Source organism: Danio rerio, chromosome 3 (genome assembly GCF_049306965.1).
Source record: "Danio rerio strain Tuebingen ecotype United States chromosome 3, GRCz12tu, whole genome shotgun sequence".
Lineage (NCBI taxonomy): Eukaryota > Metazoa > Chordata > Actinopteri > Cypriniformes > Danionidae > Danio > Danio rerio.
In genome coordinates, this window is record NC_133178.1 from 58,367,055 (window position 1) to 58,383,061 (window position 16,007).

The window sequence follows — 16,007 nt, forward strand, 5'->3', positions numbered from 1 at the left end:
GGGTCAGAGGCCCCTAGGTGGTGGGCCAGGGGGCACCCTGGGGCCTATACTGCAAGTCCAGGAACATCGGTGGACCACTGGGTAGCTTGCTAGGGTCAGGGGCCCTTAGGTGGAGGGCCAAGGGGCACCCTGGGGCCTATACTGCAAGTCCAGGAAGAGAGGTTGACCCCTGGGTAGCTTGCTGAAGTCTGGAGCCCCTAGGTGGAGGGCCAGGGGGCACACTGGGGCCTATACTGCAAGTCCAGGAAGAGAGGTGGACCCCTGGGTAGCTTGCTGGGGTCAGAGGCCCCTAGGTGAAGGGCCAGGGGCACCCTGGGGCCTATACTGCAAGTCCAAGGACATCGGTGGGAAGCTGGGTAGCTTGCGGGGGTCAGAGGCCCCTAAGTGGAGGGCCAGGGGGCACCCTGGGGCCTATACTGGAAGCCCAGGGAGGGAGGTGGACCCCTGGGTAGCTTGCTGGGGTCAGGGTCCCCTAGGTGGAGGGCCAGGGGTCACCCTGGGGCCTATACAGCAAGTCCAGGGACATCGGTGGACCACTGTGTAGCTTGCTGGGGTCAGGGGCCCTTAGGTGGAGGGCCAGGGGGCACCCTGGGGCCTATACTGCAAGTCCAGGAAGAGAGGTTGACCGCTGGGTAGCTTGCTGAAATCTGGAGCCCCTAGGTGGAGGGCCAGGGGGCACACTGGGGCCTATACTGCAAGTCCAGGAAGAGAGGTGGACCCCTGGGTAGCTTGCTGGGGTCAGGCGCCCCTGGGTGAAGGGCCAGGGAGCACCCTGAGGCCTATACTGCAAGCCCAGGGAGGGAGGTGGACCCCTGGGTAGCTTGCTGGGGTCAGGGGCCTCTAGGTTGAGGTCCAGGGGGCATCCTGGGGCCTGTACTGCAAGTCCAGGGACATCGGTGGACCCCTGGGTAGCTTGCTGGGGTCAGAGGCCCCTAGGTGGAGGGCCAGGGGATCCCCTGGAGCCTATACTGCAAGTCCAGGGAGTGAGGTGGACTTCTGGGTAGCTTGCTGGGGTCATAGGCTTCTAGGTGGAGGGCCAGGGGGCACCCTGGGGCCTATACTGTAAGTCCAGGGAGAGATGTGGACCCCTGGGTAGCTTGCTGGGGTCAGGGGTCCCTAGGTTGAGGTCCAGGGGGCATCCTGGGGACTATACTGCAAGTCCAGGAAGAGAGGTGGACCCCTGGGTAGCTTGCTGGGGTCAGGGGCCCCTAGGTGGAGGTCCAGGGGGCACCCTGGGGCCTATACTGCAAGTACAGGGACATCGGTGGACCCCTGGGTAGCTTGCTGGGGTCAGGGGCCCTTAGGTGGAGGGCCAGGGGGCACCCTGAGGCCTAAACTGCAAGTCCAGGGAGATCAGTGGACCCCTGGGTAGCTTGCTGAGGTCAGAGACCCCTATGTGGAGGGCCAGAATGTCCCCTGGGGCCTATACTGCAAGTCCAGGGAGTGAGGTGCACTCCTGGGTAGCTTGCTGGGGTCAGAGGCCCCTAGGTGGAGGGCCAGGGGGCTCCCTGGGGCCTATACTGCAAGTCCAGGAAGAGAGGTGGACCCCTGGGTAGCTTGCTGGGGTAAGGCGCCCCTAGGTGGAGGGCCAGGGAGCACCCTGAGGCCTATACTGCAAGCGCAGGGAGGGAGGTGGACCCCTGGGTAGCTTGCTGGGGTCAGTGTCCCCTAGGTGGATGGCCAGGGGGCACCCTATGGCCTATACTGCAAGTCCAGGAAGAGAGGTGGACCCCTGGGTAGCTTGCCGGGGTCAGAGGCCCCTAGGTGGGGGCCAAGGGGCACCCTGGGGCCTATACTGCAAGTCCAGGGACATCGGTGGACCCCTGGGTAGCTTGCTGGGGTCAGAGGCCTCTAGGTGGAGGGCCAGGGGTTCCCCTGGGGCCTATACTGCAAGTCCAGGGACATCGGTGGACCCCTGGGTAGCTTGCTGGGGTCATAGGCTCCTAGGTGGAGGGCCAGGGGGCACCCTGGGGCCTACACTGCAAGTCCAGGGAGAGATGTCGACCCCTGGGTAGCTTGCTGGGGTCAGAGGCCCCTAGGTGGAGGGCCAGGGGTTCCCCTGGGGCCTATACTGCAAGTCCAGGGACATCGGTGGACCCCTGGGTAGCTTGCTGGGGTCAGGGGCCCTTAGCTGGAGGGCCAGGGGGCACCCTTGGGCCTATACTGCAAGTCCAGGGAGTGAGGTGGACTCCTGGGTAGCTTGCTGGGGTCAGAGGCCCCTAGGTGGAGGGCCAGGGGGCACCCTGGGGCCTATACTGCAAGTCCAGGAACATTGGTGGACCACTGGGTAGCTTGCTGGGGTCAGAGGCCCCTAGGTGGAGGGCCAGGGGGCACCCTGGGGCCTATACTGCAAGTCCAGGACCATCGGTGGACCACTGGGTAGCTTGCTGGGGTCAGGGGCCCTTAGGTGGAGGGCCAGGGGGCACCCTGGGGCCTATACTGCAAGTCCAGGAAGAGAGGTTGACCGCTGGGTAGCTTGCTGAAATCTGGAGCCCCTAGGTGGAGGGCCAGGGGGCACACTGGGGCCTATACTGCAAGTCCAGGAAGAGAGGTGGACCCCTGGGTAGCTTGCTGGGGTCAGAGGCCCCTAGGTGAAGGGCCAGGGGGCACCCTGGGGCCTATACTGCAAGTCCAAGGACATCGGTGGAACGCTGGGTAGCTTGCGGGGGTCAGAGACCCCTAAGTGGAGTGCCAGGGGGCACCCTGGGGCCTATACTGGAAGCCCAGGGAGGGAGGTGGACCCCTGGGTAGCTTGCTGGGGTCAGGGTCCCCTAGGTGTAGGGCCAGGGGTCACCCTGTAGGCTATACTGCAAGTCCAGGAAGAGAGGTGAAACACTGGGTAGCTTGGTGGGGTCAGGGGTCCCTAGGTGGAGGGCCAGGGGGTCCCCTGGGGCCTATACTGCAAGTCCAGGGAGTGAGGAGGACTTCTGGGTAGCTTGCTGGGGTCATAGGCTCCTAGGTGGAGGGCCAGGGGGCACCCTGGGGCCTATACTGCAAGTCCAGGAACATTGGTGGACCACTGGGTAGCTTGCTGGGGTCAGAGGCCCCTAGGTGGAGGGCCAGGGGGCACCCTGGGGCCTATACTGCAAGTCCAGGACCATCGGTGGACCACTGGGTAGCTTGCTGGGGTCAGGGGCCCTTAGGTGGAGGGCCAGGGGGCACCCTGGGGCCTATACTGCAAGTCCAGGAAGAGAGGTTGACCCCTGGGTAGCTTGCTGAAATCTGGAGCCCCTAGGTGGAGGGCCAGGGGGCACACTGGGGCCTATACTGCAAGTCCAGGAAGAGAGGTGGACCCCTGGGTAGCTTGCTGGGGTCAGAGGCCCCTAGGTGAAGGGCCAGGGGGCACCCTGGGGCCTATACTGCAAGTCCAAGGACATCGGTGGACCGCTGGGTAGCTTGCGGGGGTCAGAGGCCCCTAAGTGGAGTGCCAGGGGGCACCCTGGGGCCTATACTGGAAGCCCAGGGAGGGAGGTGGACCCCAGGGTAGCTTGCTGGGGTCAGGGTCCCCTAGGTGTAGGGCCAGGGGTCACCCTGTAGGCTATACTGCAAGTCCAGGAAGAGAGGTGAAACACTGGGTAGCTTGGTGGGGTCAGGGGTCCCTAGGTGGAGGGCCAGGGGGTCCCCTGGGGCCTATACTGCAAGTCCAGGGAGTGAGGTGGACTTCTGGGTAGCTTGCTGGGGTCATAGGCTCCTAGGTGGAGGGCCAGGGGGCACCCAGGGGCCTACACTGCAAGTCCAGGGAGGGAGGTGGACCCCTGGGTAGCTTGCTGGGGTCAGGGTCCCCTAGGTGGAGGGCCAGGGTTCACCTTGTGGGCTATACTGCAAGTCCAGGAAGAGAGGTGGACCCCTGGGTAGCTTGCTGGGGTCATAGGCTCCTAGGTGGAGGGCCAGGGGGCACCCTGGGGCCTATACTGCAATTCCAGGAAGAGAGGTGGACCCCTGGGTAGCTTGCTGGGTTCATAGGCTCCTAGCTGGAGGGCCAGGGGGCACCCTGGGGCCTATACTGCAAGTCCAGGGACATCGGTGGACCCCTGGGTAGCTTGCTGGGGTTAGAGGCCCCTAGGTGGAGGGCCAGGGGTTCCCCTGGGGCCTATACTGCAAGTCCAGGGAGTGAGGTGGACTTCTGGGTAGCTTGCTGGGGTCATAGGCTCCTAGGTGGAGGGCCAGGGGGCACCCTGGGGCCTACACTGCAAGTCCAGGGAGAGATGTGCACCCCTGGGTAGCTTGCTGGGGTCAGGGGCCCCTAGGTGGAGGACCAGGGGGCACCCTGGGGCCTATACTGCAAGTCCAGGGACATCGGTGGACCCCTGGGTAGCTTGCTGGGGTCAGGGGCCCTTAGGTGGAGGGCCAGGGGGCACCCTGAGGCCTATACTGCAAGTCCAGGGACATCGGTGGACCCCTGGGTAGCTTGCTGGGGTTAAAGGCCCCTAGGTGGAGGGCCAGGGGTTCCCCTGGGGCCTATACTGCAAGTCCAGGAAGAGAGGTGGACCCCTGTGTAGCTTGCTGGGGTCAGGGGCCCCTAGGTGGAGGGCCAGGTGGCAGCCTGTGGGCTATACTGCAAGTCCAGGAAGAGAGGTTGACCCCTGGGTAGCTTGCTGGGGCCAGAGGCCCATAGGTGGAGGGCCAAGGGGCACCCTGGGGCCTATACTGCAAGTCCAGGGACATCGGTGGACCACTGGGTAGCTAGCTGGGGTCAGGGGCCCTTAGGTGGAGGGCCAGGGGGCACCCTGGGGCCTATACTGCAAGTCCAGGAAGAGAAGTAGACCCCTGGGTAGCTTGCTGGGGTCAGGCGCCCCTAGATGAAGGGCCAGGGAGCACCCTGAGTTCTATACTGCAAGCCCAGGGAGGGAGGTGGACCCCTGGGTAGCTTGCTGGGGTCAGGGTCCCCTAGGTGGAGGGCTAGGGGGCACACTGGGGCCTATACTGCAAGTCCAGGAAGAGAGGTGGACCCCTGGGTAGCTTGCTGGGGTCAGAGGCCCCTTGGTGAAGGGCCAGGAGGCACCCTGGGGCCTATACTGCAAGTCCAGGGAGATTGGTGGACCCCTGGGTAGCTTGCTGGGGTCAGAGGACCCTAGGTGGAGGGCCAGGGGTTCCCCTGGGGCCTATATTGCAAGTCCAGGGACATCGGTGGACCCCTAGGTAGCTTGCTGGGGTCAGGGGCCCTTAGGTGGAGGGCCAGGGGGCACCGTGAGGCCTATACTGCAAGTCCAGGAAGAGAGGTGGACCCCTGGGTAGCTTGCTGGGGTTAGGGGCCCCTAGGTGGAGGTCCAGGGGGCACCCTGGGGCCTATACTGCATGTCGAGGGACATCGGTGGACCCCTGGGTAGCATGCTGGGGTCAGGGGCCCTTAGGTGGAGGGCCAGGGGGCACCCTGGGGCCTATACTACAAGTCCAGGGACATCGGTGGACCACTGTGCAGCTTGCTGGTGTCAGGGGCCCTTAGGTGGAGGGCCAGGGGGCACCCTGGGGCCTATACTGCAAGTCCAGGAAGAGAGGTAGACCCCTGGGTAGCTTGCTGGGGTCAGGCGCCCCTAGGTGAAGGGCCAGGGAGCACCCAGAGGCCTATACTGCAAGCCCAGGGAGGGAGGTGGACCCCTGGGTAGCTTGCTGGGGTCAGGGTTCCCTAGGTGGAGGGCCTGGGGGCACACTGGGGCCTATACTGCAAGTCCAGGAAGAGAGGTGGACCCCTGGGTAGCTTGCAGGGGTCAGAGGCCCCTAGGTGGAGGGCCAGGGGTTCCCCTGGGGCCTACATTGCACGTCCAGGAAGAGAGGTGGACCCCTGGGTAGCTTGCTGGGGTCAGGGTCCCCTAGGTGAAGGGCCAGGGAGCACCCTGAGGCCTATACTGCAAGCCCAGGGAGGGAGGTGGACCCCTGGGTAGCTTGCTGGGGTCAGGGTCCCCTAGGTGGATGGCCAGGGGGCACCCTGTGGGCCTATACTGCAAGTCTAGGAAGAGAGGTGGACCCCTGGTTAGCTTGCTGGGGTCAGAGGCCCCTAGGTGGAGGGTCAAGGGGCACCCTGGGGCCTATACTGCAAGTCCAGGGACAACGGTGGACCCCTGGGTAGCTTGCTGGGGTCAGAGGCCCCTAGGTGGAGGGCCAGGGGTTCCCCTGGGGCCTATACTGCAAGTCCAGGGAGTAAGGTTGACTTCTGGGTAGCTTGATGGGGTCATAGGCTCCTAGGTGGAGGGCCAGGGGGCACCCTGGGGCCTACACTGCAAGTCCAGGGAGAGATGTGGACCCCTGGGTAGCTTGCTGGGGTCAGGGGCCCCTAGGTTGAGGTCCAGGGGGCACCCTGGGGCCTATACTGCAAGTCCAGGGACATCGGTGGACCCCTGGGTAGCTTGCTGGGGTCAGGGGCCCTTAGGTGGAGGGCCAGGGGGCACCCTTGGGCCTATACTGCAAGTCCAGGGAGTGAGGTGGACTCCCGGGTAGCTTGCTGGGGTCAGAGGCCCCTAGGTGGAGGGCCAGGGGGCACCCTGGGGCCTATACTGCAAGTCCAGGAAGAGAGGTGGACCCCTGTGTAACTTGCTGGGGTCAGGGGCCCCTAGGTGGAGGGCCAGGTGGCAGCCTGTGGGCTATACTGCAAGTCCAGGAAGAGAGGTTGACCCCTGGGTAGCTTGCTGGGGCCAGAGGCCCATAGGTGGAGGGCCAAGGGGCACCCTGGGGCCTATACTGCAAGTCCAGGGACATCTGTGGACCACTGGGTAGCTTGCTGGGGTCAGGGGCCCTTAGGTGGAGGGCCAGGGGGCACCCTGGGGCCTATACTGCAAGTCCAGGAAGAGAGGTAGACCCCTGGGTAGCTTGCTGGGGTCAGGGTCCCCTAGGTGGAGGGCCAGGGGGCACACTGGGGCCTATACTGCAAGTCCAGGAAGAGAGGTGGACCCCTGGGTAGCTTGCTGGGGTCAGAGGCCCCTTGGTGAAGGGCCAGGAGGCACCCTGGGGCCTATACTGCAAGTCCAGGGAGATTGGTGGACCCCTGGGTAGCTTGCTGGGGTCAGAGGCCCCTAGGTGGAGGGCCAGGGGTTCCCCTGGGGCCTATATTGCAAGTCCAGGGACATCGGTGGACCCCTGGGTAGCTTGCTGGGGCCAGAGGCCCCTAGGTGGAGGGCCAGGGGGCACCCTGGGGCCTATACTGCAAGTCCAGGGACATCGGTGGACCCCTGGGGAGCTTGCTGGGGCCAGGGGCCCATAGGTGGAGGGCCAGGGGGCACCCTGGGGCCTATACTGCAAGTCCAGGGACATCGGTGGACCCCTGGGTAGCTTGCTGGGGTCATAGGCTTCTAGGTGGAGGGCCAGGGGGCACCCTGGGGCCTATACTGCAAGTCCAGGAAGAGAGGTGGACCCCTGGGTAGCTTGCTGGGGACAGGGGCCCCTAGGTGAAAGGCCAGGGGGCACCCTGAGGCCTATACTGCAAGTCCAGGAAGAGAGGTGGACCCCTGGGTAGCTTGCTGGGGTTAGGGGCCCCTAGGTGGAGGTCCAGGGGGCACCCTGGGGCCTATACTGCATGTCGAGGGACATCGGTGGACCCCTGGGTAGCATGCTGGGGTCAGGGGCCCTTAGGTGGAGGGCCAGGGGGCACCCTGAGGCCTATACTGCAAGTCCAGGGAGATCAGTGGACCCCTGGGTAGCTTGCTGTGGTCAAAGACCCCTATGTGGAGGGCCAGAAGGTCCCCTGGGGCCTATACTGCAAGTCCAGGGAGTGAGGTGCACTCCTGGGTAGCTTGCTGGGGTCAGAGACCCCTATGTGGAGGGCCAGGGGGCACCCTGAGGCCTATACTGCAAGTCCAGGGAGATCAGTGGACCCCTGGGTAGCTTGCTGTGGTCAAAGACCCCTATGTGGAGGGCCAGGGGGCACCCTGGGGCCTATACTGCAAGTCCAGGGACATCGGTGGACCCCTGGGTAGCTTGCTGGGGTCAGAGGCCCCTAGGTGGAGGGCCAGGGGGCACCTTGGGGCCTATACTACAAGTCCAGGGACATTGGTGGACCACTGTGCAGCTTGCTGGTGTCAGGGGCCCTTAGGTGGAGGGCCAGGGGGCACCCTGGGGCCTATACTGCAAGTCCAGGAAGAGAGGTGGACCCCTGGGTAGCTTGCAGGGGTCAGAGGCCCCTAGGTGGAGGGCCAGGGGTTCCCCTGGGGCCTACATTGCACGTCCAGGAAGAGAGGTGGACCCCTGGGTAGCTTGCTGGGGTCAGGCGCCCCTAGGTGAAGGGCCAGGGAGCACCCTGAGGCCTATACTGCAAGCCCAGGGAGGGAGGTGGACCCCTGGGTAGCTTGCTGGGGTCAGGGTCCCCTAGGTGGATGGCCAGGAGGCACCCTGTGGGCTATACTGCAAGTCTAGGAAGAGAGGTGGACCCCTGGGTAGCTTGCTGGGGTCAGAGGCCCCTAGGTGAAGGGCCAAGGGGCACCCTGGGGCCTATACTGCAAGTCCAGGGACAACGGTGGACCCCTGGGTAGCTTGCTGGGGTCAGAGGCCCCTAGGTGGAGGGCCAGGGGTTCCCCTGGGGCCTATACTGCAAGTCCAGGGAGTAAGGTTGACTTCTGGGTAGCTTGATGGGGTCATAGGCTCCTAGGTGGAGGGCCAGGGGGCACCCTGGGGCCTACACTGCAAGTCCAGGGAGAGATGTGGACCCCTGGGTAGCTTGCTGGGGTCAGGGGCCCCTAGGTTGAGGTCCAGGGGGCACCCTGGGGTCTATACTGCAAGTCCAGGGACATCGGTGGACCCCTGGGTAGCTTGCTGGGGTCAAGGGCCCTTAGGTGGAGGGCCAGGGGGCACCCTTGGGCCTATACTGCAAATCCAGGGAGTGAGGTGGACTCCCGGGTAGCTTGCTGGGGTCAGAGGCCCCTAGGTGGATGGCCAGGTGGCAGCCTGTGGGCTATACTGCAAGTCCAGGAAGAGAGGTTACCCCTGGGTAGCTTGCTGGGGCCAGAGGCCAATAGGTGGAGGGCCAAGGGGCACCCTGGGGCCTAAACTGCAAGTCCAGGGACATAGGTGGACCACTGGGTAGCTTGCTGGGGTCAGGGGCCCTTAGGTGGAGGGCCAGGGGGCACCTTGGGGCCTATACTGCAAGTCCAGGAAGAGAGGTAGACCCCTGGGTAGCTTGCTGGGGTCAGGCGCCCCTAGGTGAAGGGCCAGGGAGCACCCTGAGGCCTATACTGCAAGCCCAGGGAGGGAGGTGGACCCCTGGGTAGCTTGCTGGGGTCAGGGTCCCCTAGGTGGAGGGCCAGGGGGCACACTGGGGCCTATACTGCAAGTCCAGGAAGAGAGGTGGACCCCTGGGTAGCTTGCTGGGGTCAGAGGCCCCTTGGTGAAGGGCCAGGGGGCACCCTGGGGCCTATACTGCAAGTCCATTAAAAGAGGTAGACCCATGGGTAGCTTGCTGGGGTCAGGCGCCCCTAGGTGAAGGGCCAGGGAGCACCCAGAGGCCTATACTGTAAGCCCAGGGAGGGAGGTGGACCCCTGGGTAGCTTGCTGGGGTCAGGGTCCCCTAGGTGGAGGGCCTGGGGGCACACTGGGGCCTATACTGCAAGTCCAGGAAGAGAGGTGGACCCCTGGGTAGCTTGCAGGGGTCAGAGGCCCCTAGGTGGAGGGCCAGGGGTTCCCCTGGCGCCTATATTGCAAGTCCAGGAAGAGAGGTGGACCCCTGGGTAGCTTGCTGGGGTAAGGGTCCCCTAGGTGGAGGGCCAGGGGGCACACTGGGGCCTATACTGAAAGTCCAGGGAGATCGGTGGACCCCTGGGTAGCTTGCTGGGGTCAGAAGCCCCTAGGTAGATGGCCAGGGGGCACCCTATGGGCTATACTGCAAGTCCAGGAAGACAGGTGGACCCCTGGGTAGCTTGCCGGGGTCAGAGGCCCCTAGGTGGAGGGCCAAGTTGCACCCTGGGGCCTATACTGCAAGTCCAGGGACATCGGTGGACCCCTGCATAGCTTGCTGGGGTCATAGGCTCCTAGGTGGAGGGCCAGGGGGCACCCTGGGGCCTACACTGCAAGTCCAGGGAGAGATGTGGACCCCTGGGTAGCTTGCTGGGGTCAGGGGCCCCTAGGTTGAGGTCCAGGGGGCACCCTGGGGCCTATACTGCAAATCCAGGGACATCAGTGGACCCCTGGGTAGCTTGCTGGGGTCAGGGGCCCTTAGGTGGAGGGCCAGGGGGCACCCTTGGGCCTATACTGCAAGTCCAGGGAGTGAGGTGGACTCCTGGGTAGCTTGCTGGGGTCAGAGGCCCCTAGGTGGAGGGCCAGGGGGCACCCTGGGGCCTATACTGCAAGTCCAGGGACATCGGTGGACCCCTGGGAAGCTTGCTGGGGTCAGGGGCCCTTAGGTGGAGGGCCAGGGGGCACCCTGGGGCCTATACTGCAAGTCCAGGAACATCGGTGGACCACTGGGTAGCTTGCTGGGGTCAGGGGCCCTTAGGTGGAGGGCCAGGGGGCACCCTGGGGCCTATACTGCAAGTCCAGGAAAAGAGGTTGACCGCTGGGTAGCTTGCTGAAATCTGGAGCCCCTAGGTGGAGGGCCAGGGGGCACACTGGGGCCTATACTGCAAGTCCAGGAAGAGAGGTGGACCCCTGGGTAGCTTGCTGGGGTCAGGGGCCTCTAGGTTGAGGTCCAGGGAGCACCCTGAGGCCTATACTGCAAGCCCAGGGAGGGAGGTGGACCCCTGGGTAGCTTGCTGTTGTCAGGGTCCTCTAGGTTGAGGTCCAGGGGGCATCCTGGGGCCTGTACTGCAAGTCCAGGGACATCGGTGGACCCCTGGGTAGCTTGCTGGGGTCAGAGGCCCCTAGGTGGAGGGCCAGGGGATCCCCTGGAGCCTATACTGCAAGTCCAGGGAGTGAGGTGGACTTCTGGGTAGCTTGCTGGGGTCATTGGCTTCTATGTGGAGGGCCAGGGGGCACCCTGGGGCCTATACTGCAAGTCCAGAGAGAGATGTGGACCACTGGGTAGCTTGCTGGGGTCAGGGGTCCCTAGGTTGAGGTCCAGGGGGCATCCTGGGGACTACACTGCAAGTCCAGGAAGAGAGGTGGACCCCTGGGTAGCTTGCTGGGGTCAGGGGCCCCTAGTTGGAGGTCCAGGGGGCACCCTGGGGCCTATACTGCAAGTCCAGGGACATCGGTGGACCCCTAGGTAGCTTGCTGGGGTCAGGGGCCCTTAGGTGGAGGGCCAGGGGGCACCGTGAGGCCTAAACTGCAAGTCCAGGGAGATCAGTGGACCCCTGGGTAGCTTGCTGAGGTCAGAGACCCCTATGTGGAGGGCCAGAATGTCCCCTGGGGCCTATACTGCAAGTCCAGGGAGTGAGGTGCACTCCTGGGTAGCTTGCTGGGGTCAGAAGCCCCTAGGTGGAGGGCCAGGGGGCTCCCTGGGGCCTATACTGCAAGTCCAGGGACATCGGTGGACCCCTGGGTAGCTTGCTGGGGTCAGAGGCCCCTAGGTGGAGGGCCAGGGGGCACCATGGGGCCTATACTACAAGTCCAGAGACATCGGTGGACCACTGTGTAGCTTGCTGGGGTCAGGGACCCTTAGGTGGAGGGCCAGGGGGCACCCTGGGGCCTATACTGCAAGTCCAGGAAGAGAGGTAGACCCATGGGTAGCTTGCTGGGGTCCGGCGCCCCTAGGTGAAGGGCCAGGGAGCACCCAGATGCCTATACTGCAAGCCCAGGGAAGGAGGTGGACCCCTGGGTAGCTTGCTGGGGTCAGGGTCCCCTAGGTGAAGGGCCTGGGGTCACACTGGGGCCTATATTGCAAGTCCAGGAAAAGAGGTGGACCCCTGGGTAGCTTGCAGGGGTCAGAGGCCCCTAGGTGGAGGGCCAGGGGTTCCCCTGGGGCCTATATTGCAAGTCCAGGAAGAGAGGTGGACCCCTGGGTAGCTTGCTGGGGTCAGGGTCCCCTAGGTGGAGGGCCAGGGGGCACACTGGGGCCTATACTGCAAGTCCAGGGAGATCGGTGGACCCCTGGGTAGCTTGCTGGGGTCAGAGGCCCCTAGGTGGAGGGCCAGGGGTTCCCCTGGGGCCTATATTGCAAGTCCAGGAAGAGAGGTGGACCCCTGGGTAGCTTGCTGGGGTCAGAGGCCCCTAGTTGGAGGGCCAGGGGGCACCCTGGGGCCTATACTGCAAGTCCAGGAACATCGGTGGACCACTGGGTAGCTTGCTGGGGTCAGAGGCCCCTAGGTGGAGGGCCAGGGGGCACCCTGGGGCCTATACTGCAAGTCCAGGACCATCGGTGGACCACTGGGTAGCTTGCTGGGGTCAGGGGCCCTTAGGTGGAGGGCCAGGGGGCACCCTGGGGCCTATACTGCAAGTCAAGGAAGAGAGGTTGACCGCTGGGTAGCTTGCTGAAATCTGGAGCCCCTAGGTGGAGGGCCAGGGGGCACACTGGGGCCTATACTGCAAGTCCAGGAAGAGAGGTGGACCCCTGGGTAGCTTGCTGGGGTCAGAGGGCCCTAGGTGAAGTGCCAGGGGGCACCCTGGGGCCTATACTACCAATCCAAGGAGAACGGTGGACCGCTGGGTAGCTTGCGGGGGTCAGAGGTCCCTAAGTGGAGGGCCAGGGGGCACCCTGGGGCCTATACTGCAAGTCTAGGAAGAGAGGTGGACCCCTGGGTAGCTTGCTGGGGTCAGGCGCCCCTAGGTGAAGGGCCAGGGGGCACCCTGGGGCCTATACTGCAAGTCCAGGAAGAGAGGTTGACCCCTGGGTAGCTTGCTGAAGTCTGGAGCCCCTAGGTGGAGGGCCAGGGGGCACACTGGGGCCTATACTGCAAGTCCAGGAAGAGAGGTGGACCCCTGGGAAGCTTGCTGGGGTCAGGCGCCCCTGGGTGAAGGGCCAGGGAGCACCCTGAGGCCTATACTGCAAGCCCAGGGAGTGAGGTGGACCCCTGGGTAGCTTGCTGGGGTCAGGGGCCTCTAGGTTGAGGTCCAGGGGGCATCCTGGGGCCTGTACTGCAAGTCCAGGGACATCGGTGGACCCCTGGGTAGCTTGCTGGGGTCAGAGGCTTCTAGGTGGAGGGCCAGGGGGCACCCTGGGGCCTATATTGCAAGTCCAGGAAGAGAGGTGGACCCCTGGGTAGCTTGCTGGGGTAAGGCGCCCCTAGGTGGAGGGCCAGGGAGCACCCTGAGGCCTATACTGCAAGTCCAGGAAGAGAGGTTGACCCCTGGGTAGCTTGCTGGGGTCAGGGTCCCCTAGATGGAGGGCCAGGGGGCACCCTGGGGCCTATACTGCAAGTCCAGGAACATCGGTGGACCACTGGGTAGCTTGCTAGGGTCAGGGGCCCCTAGGTGGAGGGCAAGGGGGCACCCTGGGGCCTATACTGCAAGTCCATGAACATCGGTGGACCACTGGGAAGCTTGCTGGGGTCAGGGGCCCTTAGGTGGAGGGCCAGTGGGCACCCTGGGGCCTATACTGCAAGTCCAGGAAGAGAGGTTGACCGCTGGGTAGCTTGCTGAAATCTGGAGCCCCTAGGTGGAGGGCCAGGGGGCACACTGGGGCCTATACTGCAAGTCCAGGAAGAGAGGTGGACCCCTGGGTAGCTTGCTGGGGTCAGGCGCCCCTGGGTGAAGGGCCAGGGAGCACCCTGAGGCCTATACTGATAGCCCAGGGAGGGAGGTGGACCCCTGGGTAGCTTGCTGGGGTCAGGGGCCTCTAGGTTGAGGTCCAGGGGGCATCCTGGGAACTGTACTGCAAGTCCAGGGACATTGGTGGACCCCTGGGTAGCTTGCTGGGGTCAGAGGCCCCTAGGTGGAGGGCCAGGGGATCCCCTGGAGCCTATACTGCAAGTCCAGGGAGTGAGGTGGACTTCTGGGTAGCTTGCTGGGGTCATAGGCTTCTAGGTGGAGGGCCAGGGGGCACCCTGGGGCCTATACTGCAAGTCCACGAGAGATGTGGACCCCTGGGTAGCTTGCTGGGGTCAGGGGTCCCTAGGTGGAGGTCCAGGGGGCATCCTGGGCACTATACTGCAAGTCCAGGAAGAGAGGTGGACCCCTGGGTAGCTTGCTGGGGTCAGGGGCCCCTAGGTGGAGGTCCAGGGGGCACCCTGTGGCCTATACTGCAAGTCCAGGGACATCGGTGGACCCCTGGGTAGCTTGCTGAGGTCAGAGACCCCTATGTGGAGGGCCAGAAAGTCCCCCGGGGCCTATACTGCAAGTCCAGGGAGTGACGTGCACTCCTGGGTAGCTTGCTGGGGTCAGAAGCCCCTAGGTGGATGGCCAGGGGGCACCCTATGGGCTATACTGCAAGTCCAGGAAGACAGGTGGACCCCTGGGTAGCTTGCCGGGGTCAGAGGCCCCTAGGTGGAGGGCCAAGTTGCACCCTGGGGCCTATACTGCAAGTCCAGGGACATCGGTGGACCCCTGCATAGCTTGCTGGGGTCATAGGCTCCTAGGTGGAGGGCCAGGGGGCACCCTGGGGCCTACACTGCAAGTCCAGGGAGAGATGTGGACCCCTGGGTAGCTTGCTGGGGTCAGGGGCCCCTAGGTTGAGGTCCAGGGGGCAGCCTGGGGCCTATACTGCAAGTCCAGGGACATCGGTGGACCCCTGGGTAGCTTGCTGGGGTCAGGGGCCCTTAGGTGGAGGGCCAGGGGGCACCCTTGGGCCTATACTGCAAGTCCAGGGAGTGAGGTGGACTCCTGGGTAGCTTGCTGGGGTCAGAGGCCCCTAGGTGGAGGGCCAGGGGGCACCCTGGGGCCTATACTGCAAGTCCAGGGACATCGGTGGACCCCTGGGAAGCTTGCTGGGGTCAGGGGCCCTTAGGTGGAGGGCCAGGGGGCACCCTGGGGCCTATACTGCAAGTCCAGGAACATCGGTGGACCACTGGGTAGCTTGCTGGGGTCAGGGGCCCTTAGGTGGAGGGCCAGGGGGCACCCTGGGGCCTATACTGCAAGTCCAGGAAGAGAGGTTGACCGCTGGGTAGCTTGCTGAAATCTGGAGCCCCTAGGTGGAGGGCCAGGGGGCACACTGGGGCCTATACTGCAAGTCCAGGAAGAGAGGTGGACCCCTGGGTAGCTTGCTGGGGTCAGGCGCCACTGGGTGAAGGGCCAGGGAGCACCCTGAGGCCTATACTGCAAGCCCAGGGAGGGAGGTGGACCCCTGGGTAGCTTGCTGGGGTCAGGGGCCTCTAGGTTGAGGTCCAGGGGGCATCCTGGGGCCTGTACTGCAAGTCCAGGGACATCGGTGGACCCCTGGGTAGCTTGCTGGGGTCAGAGGCCCCTAGGTGGAGGGCCAGGGGATCCCCTGGAGCCTATACTGCAAGTCCAGGGAGTGAGGTGGACTTCTGGGTAGCTTGCTGGGGTCATTGGCTTCTAGGTGGAGGGCCAGGGGGCACCCTGGGGCCTATACTGCAAGTCCAGAGAGAGATGTGGACCACTGGGTAGCTTGCTGGGGTCAGGGGTCCCTAGGTTGAGGTCCAGGGGGCATCCTGGGGACTATACTGCAAGTCCAGGAAGAGAGGTGGACCCCTGGGTAGCTTGCTGGGGTCAGGGGCCCCTAGTTGGAGGTCCAGGGGGCACCCTGGGGCCTATACTGCAAGTCCAGGGACATCGGTGGACCCCTGGGTAGCTTGCTGGGGTCAGGGGCCCTTAGGTGGAGGGCCAGGGGGCACCGTGAGGCCTAAACTGCAAGTCCAGTGAGATCAGTGGACCCCTGGGTAGCTTGCTGAGGTCAGAGACCCCTATGTGGAGGGCCAGAATGTCCCCTGGGGCCTATACTGCAAGTCCAGGGAGTGAGGTGCACTCCTGGGTAGCTTGCTGGGGTCAGAAGCCCCTAGGTGGAGGGCCAGGGGGCTCCCTGGGGCCTATACTGCAAGTCCAGGGACATCGGTGGACCCCTGGGTAGCTTGCTGGGGTCAGAGGCTCCTAGGTGGAGGGCCAGGGGGCACCCTGGGGCCTATACTACAAGTCCAGAGACATCGGTGGACCACTGTGTAGCTTGCTGGGGTCAGGGACCCTTAGGTGGAGGGCCAGGGGGCACCCTGGGGCCTATACTGCAAGTCCAGGAAGAGAAGTAGACCCATGGGTAGCTTGCTGGG